This window comes from Haemaphysalis longicornis, unplaced genomic scaffold (assembly GCF_048455015.1).
Source record: "Haemaphysalis longicornis isolate Haplotype H1 unplaced genomic scaffold, Haemaphysalis longicornis Haplotype H1 scaffold_6, whole genome shotgun sequence".
NCBI classification, from domain to species: Eukaryota; Metazoa; Arthropoda; class Arachnida; order Ixodida; family Ixodidae; genus Haemaphysalis; species Haemaphysalis longicornis.
In genome coordinates this window covers 179,595,935-179,620,216 of record NW_027526407.1, presented here as the reverse complement: position 1 = coordinate 179,620,216, position 24,282 = coordinate 179,595,935, and positions in this window count along the sequence as shown.

Genomic DNA, 24,282 nt, shown 5'->3' with positions numbered 1-24,282 from the left:
AGGAATGTTTTGAACTAAAACATATTACATTATTTTACTTCCTTCTGAAAGAGACTGTAAAATTTAAAGTGGCGGGATTATTTTTTCATAGGTTTTGATGCTATATTATATGTCTACACGCAAGACACCAGGGGTGAGTTGTCGCGGCTTTGCCCGGCCCTGGCCAACTTGGCCCTGCAAAATGCGTGGTTCCGGATAACCTCATTTTTTCGGGTTAGGTTTCGTCGGTCCTGGCCAAAAGGTCGAAAGAAGCGTTATAATGTTAAGATTCCGGATGCCCGGCGGCCCAATTGCTTATTTTGCTGCACGGAAGTTCCAAACTCACATGCACATGCAAATTTTTCTGACACAAACTAATACGAAGTAAAACATAGCAGCGCATTAGCCCTAAAGCCGCTTCTTAAAGTAGTTACCCAGACGAATAAAAACTTAACCAACTGGACCGGAGAAGAACCTTCATAGAAAAGTTCACCAGCAGCTCTAGCTGGTTGTTACGCAGAATAAAGCTGTATATCTTTGGAATCGGAACAACACAATGCATTATGGATCTCGGAGACTTCAGTCCCTAACCAAACTCTGTCGAGGGCACAGCACGAGGTCCCAACGAAACATTACAAATTCATTTCCCCAGGATGTGGCCTGCTGCCCAGCAAGGTAACGGGGCGAGTAGGAGCTACCCGCTTCAACCTATCTCTCCCGCTGACCAGCCATTACAGTGTGCTTTAGAATGTCTTCACATTTCTGACGTGTTAAGTGCGGCTCCTGACTCGAGCATAGTTCGTTCTTCTTCTGCCTGTAAGGCAGCGCAATTCTGCGTTATTCAGGTTTCTTAACGCTATCTTGCAACCGGGAATCGCCTATGTCTCTCCTACTCGTACGCGGCTGTCTTCGTACAGTCGGCCACCACCACCATAAGGAGTGAAAGTTGAAACACACACACACGATTGTTTTGTCACAAGTAGGAGTCGAATAAAAAAAGAACCACTTTTCATTGTTGTTCACACTGCAGCCGCTGTACCCTCAGGCAGGTTTTATGGTTTCCCCACCGCTAGACTAGCATGAGTAAAAATATTTCCATTTCTGCCGTGGTTCACATAAAAAGGATTGACTCAAATTTAGGGCGCCCAATTCAGGTTCGAACGAAATAAAGAAGCGCCATAAAAACTTCCATAAAACCGCACCAAGAGTCAGACTAATTTATTGTGCCACAGCAGTCAACAAGTTTTTTTATTAAAAAAGCGCTAAAATGATAACGCCGTTTCTTGATTTTACCTAGGTTTGACCGCTTGCATCCCAACCATGCCAAGCACACTTAAATGTTGATTTTTAAACTCTCATTAGATTATAATTTGAGGTACAGCGGCTATGGTAGGAGGGTACAGGCCCACTCGTCCCAGCCAAATCGTCCAAGGAAAACTGGTAATAGGGAAACTGGTCAAAGAGGGCATCTCGTTTTAGGTGATCCCGTACTAGGAAAAGTAGTAGCACTGACCTTCTCGTTTTGGGAAATGTCGTCTCGCAGTTCCGTTTTTGCGGGATGTCGAGGAGTAGCGCGGAGGGAGTTCGTGGTTTCAACCCTGATAATTAATCCCAGGATGACATCGTCAGTGCTCGTTGGGCCCTGTCTATTTGTTTGTTTGCAGGTAGTGGTTCAAATAGTTTTTCCATTTTAATACAACTTCCTCTGTCCCCTTCTCATTTCCCTTCTCGCCACAACATATGCTCACAGATTTTTACATGGTAGGAGGCCATCTTTTTTTTTCATGTCTTGAGTATAGCTGCTTTTGTTATTGTTGTTTTTTGACCCAGAAATCCGGTTTTCTTACTTCAGTTGATGTTCTACGGTTACTTTTTGATGAATACCATGGAGGGGGCAGCGAAGGGGAAGCTGGCGGCTTTCAACCTGACAGTTTGGCGCACATTGACCTCTCGTAGTTTCTCTGTTGGCCTCTTGTTTGGTTGCATAAATTACGGTTTGTTTTTCTTATTTTCTTTTCCTTCCCAAAAATATTCGTCACAACACTTTTGTATGGGGGGGAGAGAGATGGGGGTGTCAACTTTTACGTCCACCCTTGACTTTCGTTCCCGCATATAGTTCAGAGTACCAAAAAATAATCACCGTTGATCAGAAGAAAAGAAAACAAAAAATCAAAATAATAAAAACCATATATATGATATATGAAGAACCATATATCGAGGAGGCATACCCCATACAGCGCCGTCACTCAATTACCTAAAAGTAAAAATTTCTATTAGAAACCGGTCCGGATAAATAAAATGTAATATAAAAGACTCAAGTCCTCAGCTGCACAACAAAAAAAAAGCAATGAGATACGCTCTCTGGTATGGCGTGTTTCTCGAAGGCCACAAACGAAACGTAAAAGTTGGTGCATTGAAGGGAAGGAGGGGTGTGGAAGAATGTTTACGCATAAGTAGAAAATTATACAAGTTTCTGTATTCTTTCGTCTGAACATGATAGACGAAAAAACGTAAAATGTTACGTGTTGGCCAAGTGTCCAGTTGCCCTACGTTACGAGTTTCCCCAGTGCTATATGGCCCATGCCGACTCGCCCTATGAGACGAGTTCCACAATTAAGAGTTGGCTGTGACAAGATCACTTTTAGCGAGTTGTCCTAGACCCTGGTAGGGCAGTTTTAGTAGGCGGTACATTAGGCGTCTCAATTCAAAGGTTCTAGAGATTCAAATGGCTGCTTCTGTCACAAGCGGAAATTGCATAGTGCAATATAATAAAGAAACACACCCTATAATTAAATATATATATATATATATATATATATATATATATATATATATATATATATATATATATATATATATATATATATATATATATATCGTGAGAGAAGTCGACTGACACGTTTCTCGTTTTTGTTGCCAACAATTTTGGGGGTTAGAAACTCCTTCTTCAGGGCTGTATTCTCAGTTCTCACATTTAGCCTTTATACAAAAACTTCTGTGAGGGAGGGTTACTTCCCTCATCCCTGCAGGAGAGCTCGCGGGTGAGGGGTGTTTCAAACAGTTTAAGCAAGTGAGCCATTCCGATTGGCTTGAAAGGTGGAAGGTGAGGGAAGGGGAAAGAACGCAGACGAAAAGGCAGCACGAAAACACGATAATACGAAGCACACAAGAAAACACAAAATCAAAAACAAGAGTGAGCCCTGCGCGCTCCGCAAATGGTGTAAAGGTATTCAGCGGGAAGAGAAAAGGGGCAAAAAAAGGGGATGAAGGGAGACGGACATTAGATGGCGGCACAGGCATAGATCTTCCATTCGGTCAAACTGCCACGCCGCATGCATGCACGGCCCGCCCTGTCGACACATGGTCCCCCCGCCATACTCGGAATTTTCTGTCCCATTTTCGGTTTTGTTTTACTCCTTGTTAAGCCTACAGCAGCTCTCGTCTTGGCGCCACTTCGACGAAACCGAGTGGTGCAGCAAAGCTTTGCCGCGCGGCCAGAGAGCCACGGAACAAGTAACACTAGGATTTGGTTTCGTTTGCGACGCATTCTTCGGCCGTTTGTCTGTCAGTGGTGCGGCGGTGATAATTCAGGCCACTGTGCGTCGTCGGCCCCATCGGGGCGCACTCACAGCTGTTCAATGTCACTAATGAGACGGGTGATGGTTGCCGAACGGGCGGGGAAGGTGGGGGGTGGGCGGGGGGGGTGGTGTTCGACACGTTTGTTTTGCTTGACTTAGTCCCTAAAGCGGGGTTTCCTTTTTTCCTTCTTGATTTCTTTTTTTAAGTTGAATGCACGGTCCTGGTTCCGCGATCACCCCCTCCATCGCCCGCAAGGTCCCAAAATTTTCGTCTAAGGCGCAGCTTTTTGCCCCAAGAATGAGAAGCGGCCCGGGTCCTCATTGATGCCATGGGTGAATGCCTGGAATTTATGTATAAAGTAAGACTCCCTCTGCTCGCGTTCGAGGATAGAGCGAAAGCCGGACTGCAGGAGAGTGGTTCTGATATGCTCAATGGAATGGTCTGCCAGGCGCGTATGTTTGGAAAATGGTAGATCCGGCTGTGAGGTGACGTAGGATTTGTGGTTGTTTAATATGAGCCGAAATGCATTTTCGGTCTGGCCAATATATTCCTTGTCACGCATTTCGCAGTGCAGTCTGTATACTACGTTACTGGAATGACAGTCGAGGCTTTCTTTTATTCCGAAGGAAAAATGGGAAAAGTTTGATTTTGATGTGTCGGTTGGTGTAATAAGGGGACAGAATTTGCAGCGCGTTTTCCCTCATGAGCGGCAGCCTGAGTGTTGTTTCGTGACCCAAATTTTAGCCTTAACAAGAACATCTGTTATGTACGTGTTTTTAAAATACACTACACGGGGTGGTTCGGGGAAGATAGCTGACAGGTGCTCACTTTGTCTGATCATGTTGAAATGCCTGCTCAGTATTTTGTTTACTCGTGGCATGTTCGCACCGCATGTGAATACCAGGTTGGTCTGGGGTGCTTCCTTTTTTCTTGAATTGGCTTTTGACAATGCTGACTGGCGATTTGTTCGGTGGGCCCGGTTGATTGCGTCATGAATTATATTTTGTGGGTAATTTTGATTCAAAATGGTGTTCTTTAGGTTTTCCGACTTTCTGTCAAATTCTTGGACATGAGAACAGATCCGGCGGTATCTGTATGCCTGCGAGTAAGGTATTCCAACTTTTCAATGACGTGGGTGGTCGCTGTCAAAATGCAGGTGCTGTTGGCGATCCGTGGGTTTTTTGTAGATGTCGGTAGCGAGGGAGTTGCCATGTACCTGAGGGGTTACATCCAAAAAGTTGATAGTATCCTGAGATATGTCGTGGCGGAACTTGATTGATTGACGGAGGCAGTTAAATTTTGAAATGAAGTCGAAAAGGCTCGCTTTGTCGTAGCTCCATATCATGAATATGTCATCTAGAAAACGCCTGTCAAACAGTGGTTTCTTTTGTTGTTTCTCAATGAAAGGAGTTTCCAATGATGCCATAAAAATATTTGCGTAATTTGGAGCCATCTTGGTTCCCATCGCCGTGCCTGTGATCTGAAGAAAGTGCTTTTTGTTAAATTCGAAGTGGTTATAATTTAGTGCAATGGTTAGAAGTGTTGCGAGAGTTTCGCTCTTTATGTCTATTGATGGGTTGTTTAAGCCAGTAAATGCTGCCACGGTCGCTGCGATGCCTTCCGAGTGGGGAATGTTTGTGTACAATGAACAGACGTCCAGCGTCACCAGAAAACACCCTGGGGAGATGACGATACCAGCAAGTTTCTGTAGAAAATGGCTGGTATCTTTGATGTAGGACGAGAACGTAGCGGGGATGTCCTTAATTATGTGACTAATGAAGCTTGAAATTTTTTTCTGTCCCCGTCCCGTTACTGGATGCAATGGGCCTGCCCGGGTGGTTGCTCTTATGTATTCTAGGTAGGAAGTAAAATCGGCCAGGGACAGGATGTTCCGGGGACATAACTTTAACCATCGCCGCAGTTATATTACCTTCCGTGACAAGACATTTGAGGGTGTTGTGAATTTCACTTTCATAGAATTTTGTGGGTTCATTTGGTAGCTCATTATAGAATTGCCTGCCGCTTAGTTGTGGCATTCCCTCTTCCAAGTATTCAGACCTGTCAAGTATAAAAATGTCTCCCCCCTTGTCCGCTGGTTTGATAATTATGCTGGTGTCCGCTTGAAGGGAATTTAAAGCTGTTCGCTCTTCTACTGACAGGTTGTTGCGCACGGGTTGGTGCTGTGCCTATGTCCGGCTTACATCCTTCTGTGCAGCCGCTATATACATATCTAAGTGCTGGTCCCGTCGGTCTTTTGGTGTCCAGGATTTGTTTGACGCACCAGGCAGTTGTGTTTTTGCGTTGGGGCGGTCATGGAAGTATGCCCGCAGACCCAGATTACGTGCGAATGTGTCCAGATCCTGATATAGTTGGAACTCATTGAGATTTCCGGAGGCTGGGCAAAATGTCAAACCTTTTGAGAGAAGTTTTTCTTGAGCCGGAGATAATGTTTTTCTTGACAGATTTGCCACGTTCGTTTGTTGTGCGTTCACGGGGCGAGATATAGGATCGGGACCTGGGGTGACGCCTACGGGATGGGTTGGTTGCACGGGGTTGACTAAAAACTGGGGTGAAATGTTATCGCGCAGCAATTTCGTGATCTTTTGTTGTGATATTTCTTTCCTTTTTGTCATCTCAAAGTTTTTAAGTTCCTTGCATTCTAAGTTGGATAGATTCGATTGTGACCTCAATAGAATTTCGGCATCTAGAAGCTCCATGGCCCGTCTTCGGCTGTGCTGCGAAACAATCTCCGTGAGACCCACCGACGCATCACACAGCACTTTCTCCCATTTCGTAATTTCCTCCTGATTAAATGTGCACATCGAGGGTATGCAGGCTAGACGGAGGCCTTTTGGTGCGGCGTTCTGGTTGACGTATGTTTCTAAGTAAGCAGCATGCATATCAAACGAACAAGCTTCTCGATTAATTTCCTAATTGACAAAAAGGAGGGGGACAATGCATGATCGGGGCGAGCCGTACCTGTCTCCACTGCAAGTCAATTCTCAGCCGCCCGGCTTGGTTGCGACGCCGCCTGCGTGGCCAGGCGTGTCATGTCGCGGCGTTCTGGGACGGTCGGGCCTCGGGAAGGCGTGGTACGGGGCGGACGTTGTGGACACGGCGGGCACGGTGGGCATGGAGGATAGGGGGGCAGGTCGGCCGGAGGAGACGCTTGGTCATGGGTGTCCGTTTCTTCTGTGAGTCGAGGCGTGGAGACACACAGGATCAAACGTCTCCTCCGGCCGAATAAGCTGTACATGTTGTGCGGGCAGGTCCGGAGAAAAATAAAGGGTAACACTGCGGACCATCGCTATAAGTGCATTGTAATGCACGAGTCGTACTACGTATCATGTAGAGTAGCGTTTGTCTACATGTTGCCTCTTACGTGCGGGAAAAAGTACATAGGTTAGAGTGAACGCTGTGTGAACAAGAGGCTCCGTGAACATGAATTGTCCCTCGGTGTAGAGATGCCCCTAGCCACGGACTGCCGGGATTGCCGCAATTGCGATTCATGTGAACCGGTGTTTGCCGATACTGCTGTACTAGCGAGGGAAAAGGGAAAGCTGAAAAGGGACACTATAGAGGCCTTCATATTACGAGACTTGGTAGCGCATGCATGAGCCATACGTCGGTTGTACTTAGTGATAAAGGGTATGCCTATCTGTGCGGAACATGCAAATGAAATTAGCCTAAGCCGGGTGACCAGTGTAATTGGAACACGTGCTGTTTTGTTTTTTGTTGTTCTTGGAATAGCCTTGGCTGATCGGTTACCCACGACGTCATATGAAGCGTCACGTGACTGAGCATATATATGTTCTGTTTTTTCAATAAAACTTTATTTGTAAGACTGCGCGCGTCCGTGTCGTTTCTTGTATCCGTATTTCGCGCAGTTAAATTTTGAATATGTGTACCACAACCCCACTGCGCATGCCTGGCCAGGCATGGCTGATGATGATTGTGGCAGGATGCCCCTAGGGATTGGCCAACCGATAATGCGAAGCAGCTTAGGGTTAGCGACGCGACAGTAGGCGCTGAATACTCCACTGGGGGCGCTAGTGTAGCTCTGCAGTATAAACGACGCGCTCATTCTCTTCCCGCAACGCCGCGATCAACCTGAAAACTAATGGGAACTTGAGTGGACCCCATGGTCCCAGCCGGTCCCAGTCGTCATCGACTGGGACCGGCTTATGCAGTCCCCTGAACGTTAGGCGCGCCATAAAACGCGGTCTCTTCGCCGCTCCGCCTATCCGTCGCATCTACACAGGGGTTCCCGCGAGGGGATGTGGGAGTTTTTTGCTTAGGCTCCTTTATGAATGACCCTGAAGTTTTTTGCTAAATGCTGCTTTTTTTTCTAGTTTGAACATGTGGCAAGGCTAGGATTGCGGTGCTGATTTACATTGTCTTTTTACTTATCGTCGGGATGGTATTAGCAGTTTTGAGACCGAACATGACATTTCCAAAAACGGGCGACAATATTCTTCTTGGCTTAACTGCGTTCCATATCGCAAATATTACAAATCAAAAAGACTTAGATGAACATGCTTCACTCAGCGCGCCAGCATGCCTTGGTCTCACTTGCTGTGCACTGAGATATGTCTGGAGGCCTCGTTTGCGTTGACGTCTCACCCCCTTCCCCTTCCACGTTTGCTGCAATAGAAATTCTCTCGACCACCACCTCCTCAGAAGCCCGTAGCACTTGTCTGCCACAAAACCCAAAAATAAGGCTTACAAACCCGTACAACTGGCAAACGGTTGTGTAACATAACCGTAGGTGCGATACAACAGATTCTGAGGCAACACATGAAAATGTGAAGCTCTCAAGTCTTCAGCCGTGACGTCATTGTAATGAAGAGGTTGTCACGCTACTAACCTTGAAAGATTGTAACCGAAGGGCTGCCAAGCGAAATAATTGCGGCATCAGGTGCGAAGAGTACCATACCCCAGAAACGTGTCAATTTTTCACGAATAGAAGAGAGCAACCTCTAGTGCAGACCGCATTGGGCTACAGAACAAGTACACGACATCATTTTATTCAGACTATAAGCATTTGTTTTGTCTAAGGATGTTCATTAGAGGCGCGTGGTGTCTTGTCGGACAACTGCTCCTGTATGGCTGTCTTCTGCACAGCAATTCACCTTCAGCGCAGCGCGGTGAATTGCTTACGAAGCACTTCTGAAACACTCACAAGACGATGTTATTACAAAGCGGGCGCGAAGCATAGGACACCCTTAAGTCAATCGTCACGAAAGCCGCTATATACAGGTGGCCAGGCGTCTTGGGTCGTTGCTACGAATTCATATCGTAGATATTCCTCATGATGCTTGCAGAGAAAAGTCACCTTCTTCCCTTCAATTTAACTTGCCCTGCACGGTACCAACAAAACGAAGTCTTCCGAGCGTTGCATAGAGACAGCTACACCTTCAACTTACGCCCGTAGCGTGAACGCTTTTAGGTGACACCTAACTGGCAGCAGACTGAAGTGTTGCCGATGGGTTGGGCATACTACATGACGTTCTTTTTTAATGCTGTGAATAACTGGCACCAAATGCCTGAACGTATCTTGAGCGAGAATAAATTATCACTCACATAACGTCACATCACTTTATTACCTTAAAGACCACCTGAGGGGTATTACATAAGGCGTAAGAAACAGATGCAACAAATGCAATACTTATACAGGATGGGTATAAATAGGAACCGGGGACCACTATAAAAAGGAAAACAATAAATATGCCGGATAGGTATAAATAATATTAGGCGTAACACCTTGAAGAAATAAAAACAGACAAAAAAGACAAATCGAGAACCAGAGGTACGAAAAGGAATACTATTGAATATTCAACTTTAAAAGAGGCTATTGACATTTTGTGTAAATGTTGAGTGGCACGTTATGGAAGCAAGCTCAGGGGAAAGGCCATTCCAGTCGGAGGCTGCGCGAAAAAAGCAGCAGGCGGCAAATGTCATGGCACGGGCACGTGGCCGGGCGACATGAATAGAATGAGTTGTGCGGGGAGATATGCGGGCAGGATGCAAGATATAGGGCGGGTTACCGAGTCGACTGGGATTGAACTTGTGGAAAAAAATGAGGCTGCCAACACGGCGGCGAATTTTAAGGTTTTAGAGATCAGATTCTTGTATTAGAGATGAAACACTCACGTTTTAGAAATATGAGTAATGAATTAATATAGCTGCTCGATTGTGGACTGATTCTAGTGCGTTGGTTAAGTATGCTTGATGAGGGCTCAAGATAGGCTACGCGTATTCAAGTTGGGTGCGAATTAAAGATTTGTAGGCTAACAGTTTTACATGAAGGGATGCATGACGAAGGTGTCGTTTTAAGAAACCAAGCGATCAGTTAGCTGAGGTTATGATGTTGGTAATATGTGCGCGCTAAGATAAATCGTTGCTCAAAGTGATTCCCAAGTACTTACAAGTGATTACATTTTCCAATGCAACGTTACCGATTTGATCAGGATAGGGGAGGAGGCTGCGGCGACGGTAAAAAGAGACGGACTTGCCTTTATTAGGGTTTAGTGTCATGAGCCAACGATTGCACTAGTTAAGCACACGGTTAATATCATCTTGCACTGCAACTTGCGCTGATGTGTTAGTAACGGTACGGTATATTACGCAATCGTGTGCAAGCAGGAATATTGCTGAATACATGAGGGGGTTGGTTGTTGATGTATATTAGGAATTATAAGGAGCCGAGGACATTTCTTTGCGGGACACCTGATGTTACTGCCAGAGGGTAAGAGTTGTGTGCATTAACAGTAACAAATTCGGAACGATTAGTCAGAAATTCTCAAGTCCAAGTTAAAATTTTAGGGTATAACTTTATTTTCAAAGTTTTAACATATGCGCTTGTAGGGAACTTTGTCGAATGCTTTTGCGAAGTCAAGAAAGAAAGATGGCGTCATTCTGTGTATTATTGTCTCGGTTTGTGTGCAGGTCATGAACGAAAAGAGCAAGTTGGATTTCACACGAAGCTTTTTTTCTAAATCCATGCTGTGCGGGATGAAAAAAGTTTAATATTAGAGTAAAGAAGTGCAAGATTTTGGTGTAAATGATGTGCCCCAGTAGCTTGCACGGCACGCTTGTTAAGGAAATGGGGCGATAATTGAGCGGAGATGACCAATCACCAGATTTCAAGAATGGAATGACCTTTCCTATTTTCCAGTTTATGGGTTGGTTACCTGTAGATAATGATTGACAGAACAACAGTTCAAATGTATTGCGGATATGTATTTGGTATTTTTCCGAAATTTATATTTGATATCGTCTGATTCCGCTGAAAAAGAGAGTTTAAGTTTGTCGAATAACGATATTATTCCGGCAGCGATGAAATCAATACTGGGCATTAGAGAGAGGATGCGAGACGGAAAAATCGGAAGGGGACTATCAGTTTCGTTTGTAAACATGGAAGCGAATGCTCCGTTGAATAATTCTGCGCTTTCAGAATCGCCAACTTCCCCACCTGAAGGATTATTCAAAATAATACCTTGCATTTTCTTATGGCAATCACCGGAGCACGGGGCTATCGCCAAACTCTACCGCATCGCCATGTGTGGGCTCCAGAGGTAACAGAAAGATATCACGGGGCGTCTTCGCTTAAGTGTTTCGACTTCCTACGCGGCAGCCATACTTCTACACTAAGAGGGCGTTATGGGGCAGAGCTGTTGCATTAGCACTTCAGGCTTTCAGGCTGTTGAATGTCATGGAAGACAGAAAAATATACGTAGGGCCGTTTTGAAATCCTGTTGCACAGTACAGACATAGCACATCTACGATTTGGTGGCTTAGATATGGGCCGGAGAGAATGCGGCTGTGAGGTGTCGGTGCGTTTGGCAATAAATTGACACTTCGAATACTTGAAATCGTTTACGTCACTGATGTAGCTATGTACGCTGAAGTTTGGTACGGTGGCATAAGCAAAACATAACGTGACAACAGTTGCGCCGCCTGCAAACGGTGAAGGTACGCAGAAGGGGTATTTTAACCATGAGTCAGCTTTCGTACCTGCTCGAGTGTAAGCACAAGAGCTATATGCGTATGCGCATTCGTTGTGATACCAATTTAAAGGTGATAGTTTTTCTAGGACTTGTAAAACGCGAAAAGTTTCCACAGCTGCATAAGCAGTGGAAGGGTGGAAAAACAGTGGAGCTGGGGCCCTACTTAGCTTCTTTAAACAGGGACCTCCTGTCAGATTGGCGAACCGACGGGAGCAGCCTTTTAATATCCGGCTAAACGTATCCTCACCCCTCAACACATTAGCGTAGCCTAGCAATATCATCAGAAAACCTAAGAAAACCTTGCACAGCGAAGCAAGGTTTCCCCCACAGCGCAGGGGACTGCCGATAGCACCACGCGAGCGAGCACATACGAAAACACGTCCCAGCACGCTAATGCGCACCCCGTCAACCGCAGAAAGAGGGATGGTTTGCGTTTAGTAGAGTGTTGCGTTGTGGTTAGTCAAACACCATTCACTTGCTTTGACCGGGATTTCAGGAGTTCAAAATAGAAGGATTTTCGGTTGGATATGGTTGGACAAGATTTAGGTGCACCACTGTTCCCAGTATGGGAGCGGTCGGTTTTCAAAACACTAAAATGACTACCGCAAAAGCTGGGCAAACAACTGAAATCTTCATAAGTCGATTGAATTTTTTTTCCACTTCACTTTGAAACTGAGGCGAATCTTGAGGTTTCCTTGTACTACGTTCGAAAAAATTCAGAAGACCGCAACGTTTCTACTCGTAGGCACTTTTAGTGTATTTCACAACCTGAAGAGAGCAAATTATAAATTTTGCTCCCTAGGCGCTTTTCGTAACTAGCTACGAAGATACCCTACAAACCCAGATAAACAAAACCCATTCCATGAAATTCATCCTGCGCATGTCATTATCATACGGACATCGGTGGTTATTGCAGACTTTGTCCCACTTGAAGTAAGCCTCGAAGCACATACTCGCTTTCGTCGACCCAGAGAGATTCCACACACATACGCATACACAAGCCCACAGAAAAAGAAGCGAGTTTGTATAGGTATTTTTTTTTGTACGGTGTCATAGCCTTCCCGTTACTTTAAACATACAAACCTCAACTGAAGGGGCACACAGCCTAATTTAAGAAAGAAATTGAAAGACATTGAAAACAAAAACTAAGGATTTGGAAGTTGTCGTTATAGCAGGCCTGATAGCGATTCTTGGTACAGTTTTATTAAAGGTGCAATATTCCGAGAATATGTTATTGTTCTCAGCATCTCCCGGATGGGATAGACTGCAAAAAAAAACCAACTACTGTAGCTTAGTTCCAATTCACTTTCAACCATCACCCTTCCCCAGTGACATTGAGGGGAAAATATAGCGTATTATATGTCATTAGGTTGTGGAGCCTAAGTTAGTGGGCCATGAGCCACAGATAACCAATATAACGGCCCGATGCACAGCAGATAGATAAAAAACAAGCCAAACTTTTTATCTTCCACGCAGTGGTGTTTTTATACGGGCGATTTACATCACACAAATCATGCAACATCGATAAGCCGGCTCTCTTGCGCGAAGTGATAAAGTAATTGGCCCGCTGGACTCCCAGTTTATACTGTGTCAACGGCAGCATCAAAAGTTTTCGTACGAAAAAGAGTTAAAGTGTTCCTTTTAGCGTGGCAGGTGACCTTTTTTTATGCAATCCGTATGAAGGGACAGCGCGAGATCTTGCGGCATATTTGTCAATTTGGTAATAGAATATTTCGAGCTTTAAACATATTACGGTATTTTACTTGCTTCTAAAAGAGACTCTAAAATTTAAAGTGGCGGGATCTCTTTTTCTTAGGTTTCGATGCTATATTATATGTCTACACGCAAGACACCATGGGTGAGGTGCCACGGCTTTGCCTGGCCGAGGCCAACTTGGGCCTGCAAAATATGTGGTTCCGGCTAACCTCAATTTTTCGAGTTAGGTCTCATCGCTCCTCACCGAAAGGTCGAAGGAAGCATTATTATTTCATGATTCCGGTGGGCTGGCGGCCGCATTGCATATTTACAGCACGGAAGTTCCAAACTCACATACACATGGAAAAAGTAACAAAAACTAATACAGAGTAAAACATAGCAGCGGATTCGCACTAAAGCCACTTCCTCGAGTAGTTGCCCAGACGAATAAAAAAATTAACTATCTGGTGCGGCGAAGAACCTTAATAGAAATGTTCACCAGCAGTTCTAGCTTGTTCGTGCGCAGAATAAAGCAATATAGCTTTGGTATCGTAACAACACAATACATAATAGACCTCGGAAAATTCATTACCAAACTCTGTCGAGAGCGCCACGCGAGGTCCTTAACGAATCATTACAAATTTATTCCCCAAGGATGTCGCCTGCTGCCGTGCAAGGTAACAGGGCAAGTAGGAGCAACCCGCTTCAACCTATCTCTCCTGCTCCCTAGCCATCACAGTGTGTTTTAGAATATCTTCACATTTCGGACGCGTCAATTGCGGCCCCTGTTTAAAACATAGTTCGTTCTTTTCATGCCAGTAAAGTAGCGCAGTTCTGAGTTATCGGGGTTTCTTAAAGCTATCTTGCAACCGTGAAGCGCCTATGTTTCTCCTACTCGTAGGCGTCTGTCTTCGTACAGTCGGCCACCACCACCATAAGGAGTGAAAGTGGAAACACACACACACGATTGTTTTGTCAAAAGTAGGAGTCGAATAAAAACACAACCACTCTCCATTGCTGTTCACACTGCAGCCGCTGTACCCTGAAGCAGGTTTTATGGTTTCCCCACCGCTAGACTAGCATGAGCAAAAATATTACCATTTCCGCCGTTGTTCACATAAATATGATTGATTTAAAATTAAGGCGCCCAATTTAGTATCGAACGGAAAAAGAAGCGCCATAAAAGCTCAATAAAAGCGCACCTAGAGTCAGACTAATTTATTGCGCCACAGCAGTCAACAAGTTTTTTTTTTAAATTGCGCTAAAATGATAACGTCGTTTTTTGATTGGACCTAGGTTTGTCCGCTTGCATCCCAACCATGCCCAGCACACTAAACTGTTGATTTTTAAACTGTGAGTAGATAATCATTTGTGGTACAGCGGCTATGGCAGGAGAGTACAGGCCCACTCGTCCCAGCCAACTCGTCTTAGGAAAACTGGTCATAGGGAAACTGGTCAAAGAGGGCATCTTGTTTCAGGGGACCCCGTACAAGGAAAAGTAGTAGCATTGACCTTCTCGTTTTGGGAAATTTCGTCTCGCAGTTCCGTTTTTGCGGGATGTCGAGGCTTCGTGGCGTCAACCCTGATTATTACTCCCAGGTTAACCTCATCAGTGCTCGTGCGGTCCTGTCCTTTTGTTTGTTTGCAGGTGGTGGTTCAAATAGTTTTTTTCATTTTAGCAGAATTTTCTCTGCGCCCTTCTCATTTTCCTTCTCGCCGCAAAAACAAAAAATGCTCACAGATTTTTAGAGGGTAGCACGCCATCTTTTTGTTCCTGTCTTGAGTTTAGCTGCTTTTGTTATTGTTGTCTTTTGACCCAGAAATCCTGTTTTCTTACTTTAATTGATGTTCTACTTTTCTTTTTTGATGTATACCGTGGAGGGGTCAGCAAAAAGGCAGCTGACGGCTTTCGACCTGAAAGTGTGACCCACATTGACCTCTCGTAGTTCCTGTGTTGGCCTCTTGTTTAGTTGCATAAATTCCGGTTTATGCAACCGGAATCTATGCAACCGGATGCCTCTAGGGATTGCCCAACCAAAGAATCCATCACGAGATAAGTTCGCGTTCAACCACCGTCATCATTTTCCCATAGGGGAACCGAATAAGGGGAAGGCAAAGCTGCGAAGAGGAGGGTGTACATTGCTCTCAGCCGGTGCACAAACAACCTTTACCTCATGAACGCTGACGGAGACTACCGATTCTACCACAGAGACAACATCGACAAGAACATGATGGACGAGTTTCGGCGGCTCGAGAACCACCGCCTACTCACCGTAACACAACAGTACTTGCGTGCCTTTGCCACCGGTGTGGACCCGGACGCGTAATTCCCTCTGGCGCTAGCAAAAACCAGATCACTCAACATAACACCACAATGGAACCACACGGATCATCAGGGTTCCCCAAGGGAAGAAGGTGAATTTTTTTTCCTGTGCTTCGCAACAAATATTATTTGGCAATTAGTCACAAATACAACAGTTGTGTTACTTTGTCACTTCAGTGTGGAGATTCCAACCTTCGAGCATTCACTTCTGTCGTTGCATGGGCGTTCGTAGAAGGGAAATGAACAGCTTCAGGGTTATCTGGGAAGAAAAAATTTCAGTTTTTTTATGTTTTATTAGCTTATCGAAAATCCCTATTTCCTCTAGTTAAAGATTTAGAATTGAAAGAAATACGTGTACATCATCTCACTACGTGATTCGTGGGTATGTATTTTAGAGCTTCACTGATCCTCTACCCTTACAGGGATATTAGCTCGAAATATTTGTCTCAATGGGAGGAGAGCCAAAACTTTCTTTCCTGGTATTTTTACCATCACGCCAAAATGTAAATTTTGTGCATATGTTTTAACCTATATTTAACCAGGGGATTTTCGTACGCCGCAGCTTGAGGAACCCCGCCGTGGTGTCTTAGTTTGCAAAAAGTTTGGCCTGATTAAAGCAGTAGTGCGCTTCAGTCTGGGCGTCGCAAGCTGCTTTTCACATGGAGGCGAAAATGCGCTTATACCTTGATATTTATGCCCATGTAAGAAGTTACTTTTTTGTCAAAATATTTTATAGCAATACGTTCTGAAGCACGTTGTATTCCCATGCTGTTTCCATGATTTAATATTTAGATCTCCCAAATATTTCTTGGAACGTGTGTAAAACTGGCAGATGCGATAAAATCAAGAATCGAGTATCTAGCGCGGATTTCATGCTTGGACAACATGAAAGGGAAGCTGCCTACGAAGATTTCTTTTTGGAAAGAAGTGCGTGAGCCGAAATTACCTGAACAACTAGGCGGGTGAAAAATAAATAAAGGAAGGGAAAAACAAGAACAAAACCAGAACCCAATAAAGTGAAAAACAAGCGTCTTTTAGCATGAACGTAAACCCTATATTATGACGAGTGTTTTCCTAATTTCTTTTTTGTCGGGACCTGAAAGCAGAATGTCTGAGAGCGGTTGTGCAAGACATATCTACATCTTGCTGCTGAATACACCCCGCGGTGGCTGAGTGGCTAAAGCGTTGCGCCGCTGAGCATTAGGTCTTGGATTCGATTTCTGGCCGCGGAGGCAGCTTTTCTGATGGAGGCGAAAAGTACGAACACCCGTGTGTACGAGATTTGGGCCCCAGGTTAAAGATCCCCAGGTGGTCAAAATTAATCCGGAGCCCACCGCTACGGCGCGCCTCATCTCCTGCGTTGCATCGGTGGGTTAAACCCCATATCAAGCAAATCAGTCTTGCTCCCGAGTAGTAAAGTTTTTTGAACTCCTTAACCCTCGATCTTCTGCCATTCATTACAGGCACAATACAGGCACAACCGCCCCTAGTCACCTAGCGCTTGAGGGCGTCAGGTTTCTGTATTTTACGACGGCAACCAAGGATGAGCAACGCCAATCAAATCAAGGCGTATCACGAGAGTTTCTTCTTGGCTCGTGCAAGACCATTTTGCTTTGGTGCAATGCATTACCGACAAGTTTCCACATATTGGCAGCTAGGAACATTGTTCTGGAGTAAATACTTACATCTCTGTAATTATCGATTTCAATTGGTTCACGCCGATGTTTGCGCAAAGGCCGTTATCTCAAATCCGCTTTAAGGCACGTACGTTTGCAATCAAATAATGTTCAAGGCTTCAGCTGGACTACCAGTTTGCTGGAACTGGCTTCAGAGCTAACAACGAAGTGTCCCTATCAGACGCGCCAGATAATTATGAGATGATTAGAAGATCATTAGGAGCTCATTAGGAGACGCCCTACATTATTCGGACAGTTTCGAGAATTCCAGGGGAGTGTTTAATCGTTCGTGCTGTTACAATAGGCAGAGGCTGCATTTTGGTTCTCCCGTTCAATAGGCACAACATATGGAAACCATACCTTCGAAATTTTTCCAAGGCAGTCTCAGGCTTCTCCTAATGTAGCAATGTATGTAATACAAGTTTGATTTGATAAGGAGATTGTCCTACCCTTTAAATACTTAGGTCAATTTTAACGCAAACGTCGGACTAATGATCTAAACATTAGGACAATCTATAGAGGCGGAGACACCCATCCATTTTTTGCAACGTTTTTCAGAGACCACGGGGGCTCCTTATAACAGATGCCGCCAGCTGTGAAAGACACAGCCGCGATATGTTCTGACCTTTCTTTTCAAGTTAATTTGCAATACTTTAATGGTGCATTGCCGAAAACAAAATACCACCTATGTTTTTGTTTATTGTCTTGCTTATTCTATCTTGGCTGATATCGTGCAGTGCAAACTTTAGGTGTCATGCCTTCTTGTTTTTGTTTTTTTAGTGATATTATCATTTTACACCCCAATGAAGTAAGGTGAAATATAAAATCCTAGTTTTTTTTAAATACGAAAGCTGCACTCGCCCGTTCCTACGCGTATGAAGACAAGTTTATATCACGTTAACAAGCAAGTGGAAAAGAAATAAACTGTTAACAGTTCGTGCAGTCACGTAGCATCATAATCAAAAGCCCTGCTTATGATAGAAGGTTTTGTTTAAACGAAAGCTTTTTTTGTTGGACCAAAGCCGTTCTGTCAAAAAATAATGCATTTCCTATTACAGCGGTTGGTCGAGAGAAAACCTGTGATAACAACTCTGGACACAATGCACGTTTGTGAAACGAGGCTTTCTTTGTTTAAAATCGGTTAAATTAAAATCTCCAAAAACAAACGATTCTAGATACGATGCATGAACGATTAAGAAGTAAAATATTATACCTTCATCTCATAAACTACTTATCGGTGTGCACTTAGATTGTTCGTAAATGCATTTAAATTGTCACCACGAATTGTGGCATGGTTTGGTCTTGGTTTGGGATTCGCGAATTTGAAGATTTCCCAAACGATTGGACGCCCTGTCAGCTAAGGCTTCACGCAATTCGAGTTATAAACGTTACCCTAACTTTTTTACAATGAGCTGGTAACTTCGTGCTATGTTTTCCGCTTTATAGAAAAAAGACACCCTAAAGCCTGTACCTTTATTGTTTATTTTCAACGACCATAGGATCATGCAAATAAAAAGAAATTGAGAATGTGTTAATTCCTGTTTTCAGATTAGAAGGAAGGAACCGGGAGGGAACCTATGTTTCAGATCCCACGAAGTAGTTAAAACAAACAGACTTTACTTTTGTAATTCTGCTACAAAATTCAGGAATGCGTCAGTGTAACCTATCGTAACAAACAAAAATCATATTTGCGGAAAAAAATTGGGCCCATCTCCCCACGAGGGGGGACTCGAGTAAATGCGTCGCGTAGGGGGTGGGTGTATTGCGTTAACGTTAGTGTTTGGGGGGTGGTAGTGAATGTGTTAACTATTATTGCTTATTAGATTAATTATAATTATTTCTTTCAAATTATAATTATTACTTCCGTGATTTTGCGACTCGAGTCTCCCCTCGTGGAGAGATGGGCCCAAATTTTCTTTTTCTTTTCTGTGACGCAAGAAGTGAAGGCAAGGAGTAGGTTGTTGTAAGTCGTTATTTATTTATTTGTTGCTGTTGTCGATGTATTGGACGCTGAGAACGACGGCTTCGTGGTCGCTAAAGTGTACTGTTAAGGGGTATTTAAGCAGTGGTCGTGCGTTGCAGCAGCTGGTGAAGACGAGATCGATGCAACTGCTGCCGTGTATCAGCAGCTTCTTGACGTAGTTTGAATGAGTCAAGGATAGAAGGCGCGTTCGTACCCTTTGATTCTGGGTAGCTTTTGTGGCGCAGTGGGAAGAGCACCATGTACCTCGCGTTCCGCCCACAGGGTCGTGGGATCGAAACCAGGCGCCGATAACTATTATTTTTTTTATATAATGTAGCGGGAGGGGTGCGGACCAGTTGTTGAGAGCGAGGAGGTTAGCGTGATGCGGGAGAGGAGGAGTGGGGGAGAGGGCGCACGTGCGCGCTGAGCTGTTGCGGACGGACGGCGGACGCTACAGGTGAGTTAAAGAAATGCTCTGCATTTAAAAATGCGCTGGGCACGTGTTGCAATCTGGGGCAGTTATCCGTAGGAGAAATATCTTAGCACGAGAAAAAATAGGGAAAAGTTGTCGCTTTTATTCTGGGCAAGCGGATGAGATTTGGTGTCCTGGTGTAATATATAATGCTCTGCATTGAACCCAGCACTCAAGAATTGACGCATGCCTGCAAGTCATATGACATAAAATCACCATAATGCTTCCCGGTGCTTCCTCTCAGTATCAAACTACTCCGTCAAGGTTAAGACGAGTTAGCATGAAAACCATATGAAAAGTCAGTGCGGCAAAAGCTTTCAATTACTTAGAAAGGAGAACAAAATGTTTGCCAGTGCATTGTTGTGTTTTACTTTAACGTGGCGCTTCGTTGTCTTATTTATTAGAGGGTGCTTGAAAGGCTGATCTTAGCTTGCTCTTACAGAAGCAACTGCAGCATGAACCAGTGACTGTGGAGCTGCCTGACATTTTCCACACGCAGCTGGCTGTTGGGCGCTGTTATTTGACAGCATGCAAAGGACACTCAAAAGGTGGAAGCTTGTGGGACACGTAGAGGACGGAAACACAAAGGATTCTTAGAGGATGCAGAAAGTCGGTGGTGAAAGTTTGATATTTCCACACGCAGCTGGCTGTTGGGCGCTGTTATTTGACAGCATTGAAAGGGCAGTCAAAAGGAGGAAGCTTGCGTGACACGTAGAAGACGGAAACATAAAGGATTCTTGGAGGAAGCAGAAAGTCGGTGGCGAAGTTTCAATACAGGAAACACACAAGGGACGAATGCGGTTTGTTGCCTTTGGGAGATAGACTGGACGCATGGAGGGCGGAAACACACAGGACACATGGAAGACGCAGAAAGACGGTGGCGAAATTCCGACACCGAGGGAACACACCGGACGCACACAGTCAATTTCCGTCAGGACGTAGACTGTCTTTTGACTGGACATAACATTTTTACAAGGGCAGCATAGCTTCGCTGGCTGCACCAGTTTCAGCGGTACTGGCCCGGTGGACGTGGCCGTGGAGTTTCGTACTGATATACACTAGGAGGAAATCTGGCGCAGCTGTCTAGGGAAGCCACGCTTCCGCGAGCGTTCCCTCATGTACCGCGCAGGCACGGCTCATAAACAGGCTGGAAAGGTGCCTCTCGCTGCAAAAAAAGCAACGATATTACTGTAAAATGTTCACGAAGTTGGTTTGGTTATTATAAAATTTACCCTCCAAAAAGATTAATTTGTCAGTGAATACGTAGAAGCTTTATGCACGAAGAACAAGACAAAAATGTTACCCTTCTTTATATATTCTTGCTTCGAGACAAAAAAGGACACATAAAGCTAGCTAAGACAAGTCGGCGAGGGACGTCGATGGTGCCGCCCACGGTGCCACGAGACTGAAGCGACAGATTTCTCTCTAGTGCATATTAGTACGAAACTCTTAGCCTTCTCGATTATCAGTCCCGGATCGTCCGCGGATGGTCCGAGACGCGATCCGGCGTTCGATTTTCCCATGTAATTCTACGTAAATTCCTATCCGAGGGCAGTTCTCGGACTGCCCGCAGTCTGTCCAGGACTGGTAAATCTAGAAGTCCCTCTACGGACGTGACGGGGCAACGGTGGCCGGTTGGGGAGGGGATGGAAGATTAAAATGTGACGCCACTGGCATGAGAGGGCGAGATTCTTACCATTGCCCTGCGCAAGGTGCGCCTCCTCGCATTGTTGCCATAGCAGTTTTATTACCGTCAAGGCCAATATGGCGGCGGCCTTGCTATAGCAATAACAAGGTAATCAAGTTTCCCCAGGGTCACCAGGGGAGAATTTCGCGCTAGTACTGGAATTAGCCCGGACGCTGCGTTGAAGGCTAAGAGGCCACCTCCTGCTTCAACCAAATGAAATTTTCGGCACTATCAAATACGTTGGGTTGTACTCGTCAGGTTTAACACAAAACTTACGCTTGCCTCCGGTAAAATTTTAGCCTTAGCACTATTTATATTACGCTGTAAAATACCACTCTAGGTTTTATAAGCGCTACCTCTATGCAACTGAACTGAGGAGGCTTCCCTGGGATACGTTGAAATAAATATAATCGGATGCATTACCTGGGGTACCAGTGTCTTCTAGTATTAGGCCTGAAGAGGTCACTAACAAGTTAAGGGTAACGCTGATTCCGCCCGTGACACGGATATATACCCCGGGTGCTATACGTTCATTTACGAGGTACCACCTGTCCCCCCCAAAGCGCCAGCCGGTTTTCGAGGGGTTCAGGATACCGGGATGACAAACTGGGCACTGCTGAGCATGTCTGACATTTCCGAACCCGGCCCGCCACCACTCAATTTTATACAAATGCGGAATTGCACCGCCTTTTCTGTACCCATAAATTTAAATAACTGGTTACACCACCACTACTTTCCTTACAAGCTCCGGTAATCATGAACGGTTTTAATTGCAGACGCGCTGTCACCTTCTGCCTCTGACCTCCGGTGTAGCAGCGTAGTTTAAACAATGTTCGACGGTCCATCACCCGTCTTACTGAAACAAATGCAGAAAATCCGATCATCGCTCGTTGAAGACGGCTACTGTGGGGACCATTTCATACTGTCCAAATCAGTGTTACTGTAAGTGTTATTGCGTAAGAATAGGTAAAAGCGCCGGCATTTTTTCACCGCCTCCCTCAACCAGACAAAGGCCTTTGTTTCAATAGACCACATACCCTTGTTTATGGCTATAGGGGACGTAGGCACGCAAAACGCGTTTGTCTGTGCAGAGCGGTGCCCACTTGGAAGTGAGCATCATATGCTACAACGCAAAATTTGGGCTATGGTTTCGTCAAAGTTCTCCGCGCACAACGGCAGTACAAATTAAAGTTTACGTGGTTGGCCCAACTCTTGAGACCAGAGTGGGCCCTGTTTATTAAAACGTTAAGATAACTGAGTGAATACTTCGCGCACAAACCAAACAAGACAGATGTGTGGGTTATTTTGGGTTTATCGCATGAAAGATTGCTATTTTCTGAGAGAACGCCCTGAAATAAAGGGGTTTTTATAAAAATTAGGTCAATGCCAGCAAGAATAAACCATACTTACAGTGAGCTTTGAAATCAATGTAGCTGTGTGGAGGTTTTGTAATTCAGTTTTCCAGGGCTGGCGAATGCCTCAACTCTGTCAGTTCGGAATGGCGTCAAAAATAGCAATTGAGCATCGGTTTTTTTTAAACGTGACTAGCCACGACTATCACAAATGGGGGTAAATTGTCCATTTCTATGTGGGTTGCTGGTTTCGCAATGTCCATCGTGTGTTGCTGGACAACCGACAATGCATCGAGCAGGATTACGTCATTGGTGATTTGGGGAAGCAGGAACCTCATATTCTTTTATACAGTAAGTGGCTTTGAGCTGTGATGCCAGCAACAAGGTCCGCGTCCATCAAAAGCTGTTTAGATGCGTCGCTTCACTGAAATGAATTCTTGGCTTCGCGGGAGAAGATTAGACTGACAAGGAATATTTGCGCGCCACCTCTATTTCTCGCTGGATGATCAGCTGCACTGCGATAGGCATATTGGTCGTACGTGGTGTCGCAGGACGAAGTGAACAACATTGAATTTGGCAGCTCTTAAACTGGTCGTACTTTGTCAGCCATTTTATTGACGCCTAATTTCCTTCTCTTTGGGTGACTTTGACATGTAAAAGCCAAAAACACGAATAATATGTCTCGGTAGTACGGTACCAAGCGGCTCTACTGAATTTAAACATATTGATCGATACTGGTGACGTCACGGTATCAAAAACGCCATTTTCCACTGCCTATATCGAATATTCCTCTAACGGGATCAGAAAAGCTGCAGTGCGTCGTTCGTGTACAGAAGTGTTGCTCTGAACACCTTGCAGAGCCGCCATTTCCGAGATGGCTCTTCCTTCTGGCAAATAGATTTTGTGACATGTCAAAATCACCCGCATTAGACTTATCTCTGTTTTCCTGTTATTCTGTTTGAAAAGGCCCGCGAAGAAAATTTTATAGAATCTCTCAGCGTGCGCTTCACACTGCCCCGTAGCACACCATTAAAACGAGTGCCATGTTTTTTTCAGCGTTCAGTTGACATTTGCGAAAATTATATTACGATCCCAATACGATGGCACTCGCGCTCTTCAAATGCTAGTGAGAAGAGCTGACGCGCTGCTAAAGAACACTGAACGAAGTTTTAAGGGGCACCCGTCGGCGTATAACGGTGATTCAAGGTTGGTTGATTTTGCCGAAGTCTGCAATACTGAAACGCACAGGTCATACATAGTACATTGTTTTCCTTGAAGGAAAGGTGGTATTTTTTACAGGGAAGAATGTAGACGTTCATTTACCTCTTTAGAAACGCATGTCTGGTTGCTTTGGCTTTTATGCAGCCCAAACAAAGATTAGTTTGTGACATCACCACTATACCAAACGGGGCTATGAAAGAAAGTGATGATTTTTACCGGCAAGAATATTGGCCTTCGTTTCAATTATTGCAAACGAATTTCTGGTTGATTTTGTCTTCACTAGGCTCTGGGAAAGCAGTAGTTGCGACACCGTCTCTTATTGCTAC